The sequence below is a fragment of the Leishmania donovani genome, chromosome 3, assembly GCF_000227135.1.
Source record: "Leishmania donovani BPK282A1 complete genome, chromosome 3".
Classification (NCBI taxonomy): domain Eukaryota; phylum Euglenozoa; class Kinetoplastea; order Trypanosomatida; family Trypanosomatidae; genus Leishmania; species Leishmania donovani.
Genome location: NC_018230.1, coordinates 260,215 through 261,369, shown reverse-complemented (window position 1 = coordinate 261,369; position 1,155 = coordinate 260,215). Strand labels below are relative to the sequence as shown.

Below are 1,155 nucleotides of genomic sequence, written 5' to 3'. Positions count from 1 at the left end.
CCGCCGCCGACCCCCCACCACCCCCCCGCCTTCCCCCTACCCCCCACCGCCCACCGCCCACAGGACCGCCGCCGCCAGCGACGCGTGGCCCCACAAAAACGGTGGCGCGCAGCCCCGCCGAAGCCCCCCCCTCTTCGTTACTAAAGGGGGGTCCGGCCGGGGAAAAAAAAACGCACTCCGTGGGGATCGAACCCACGACCACACGGTTAAGAGCCGTGCGCTCTACCGACTGAGCTAGGAATGCTTCGCAGAGAGGAAAGCAGCGAAGTGGTTCTGTGGTTCGTCTCGACAAACACCGCCACTTCCCTGAACGGGGCCGGGGACCCCCACCCCTGCTCGCCATCGCCCAGCGCCGCTCGGCACTGCATGGCCTCTCGCTTCGTGGGCGCGGCCGTGGGCAGAAGAGACGTTAAGAAGAGCGAGGGTAACGCTTCAGAGTCCGAACTCGCGGCGGCGTAATGTCAACAAAGACCTTCACCTGATTGCCTGTGCGGCGCTCCCGGCGTCCCTGGCCGCCTCGACGCGCGGACACCCCACAGTCGACTGTGCGTGGGTGGTGGTCCCTCCCCCTCCCGTAGTGTCGCGATCTTGCATGCGTCACACCGCAGCGAAAAAGGAAACGCACACCTCAATCGCTGGCCGCCGCGGGCCTCGGGGAACCCCCGCGACACTCACGCGGAGACGGAGCGCATCCGGAGGGCAACCGTTTGGGCATCATCTTTGATCCTTTCGCGGAGAGAGACAACACATACGACGGAAAGCGGCATAACCGCCGCACACACGACACGCCGTTGGGGCAATGGGAAAACGCACGAAAGGAGAGAGGTTGCTCGACTTCTCTTTTCTCGAGACACTCCTGCCCGTGCCATGGGCGTATTCATGCGTACCTGTCAAGCGCTCATTTGGACGCGCGGCATGCACACAGACACGTATACGCACCCCCCACCCCCATGCAGCACCCCCCAGCGATGGCGAGTCGTCGATGCGACACGCCACCTGAAGCGCAGAACAAAGTCTTTCTCCAGCGTGTCCACACCGTCTCGCTGCCATACATCCCACCAGGAGCTCAAACGCCGCGCGAGCCACCCGGCCCTGCCCCACAGCACCCCATCGCGTGGTGCCAAGCAGCCGTAGACGCGCGCGTTACCGCTCGTC

General features: G+C 65.0%; 1 non-coding gene across 1 annotated transcript; it reads right to left on the bottom strand.

The window, feature by feature from the left end:
* Positions 1 to 171: 171 nt before the first annotated feature.
* LDBPK_03tRNA1 lies at positions 172 to 244 on the bottom strand. Its single transcript has one exon. It is a non-coding gene; the product is annotated as a tRNA-Lys (tRNA).
* Positions 245 to 1,155: the final 911 nt, after the last annotated feature.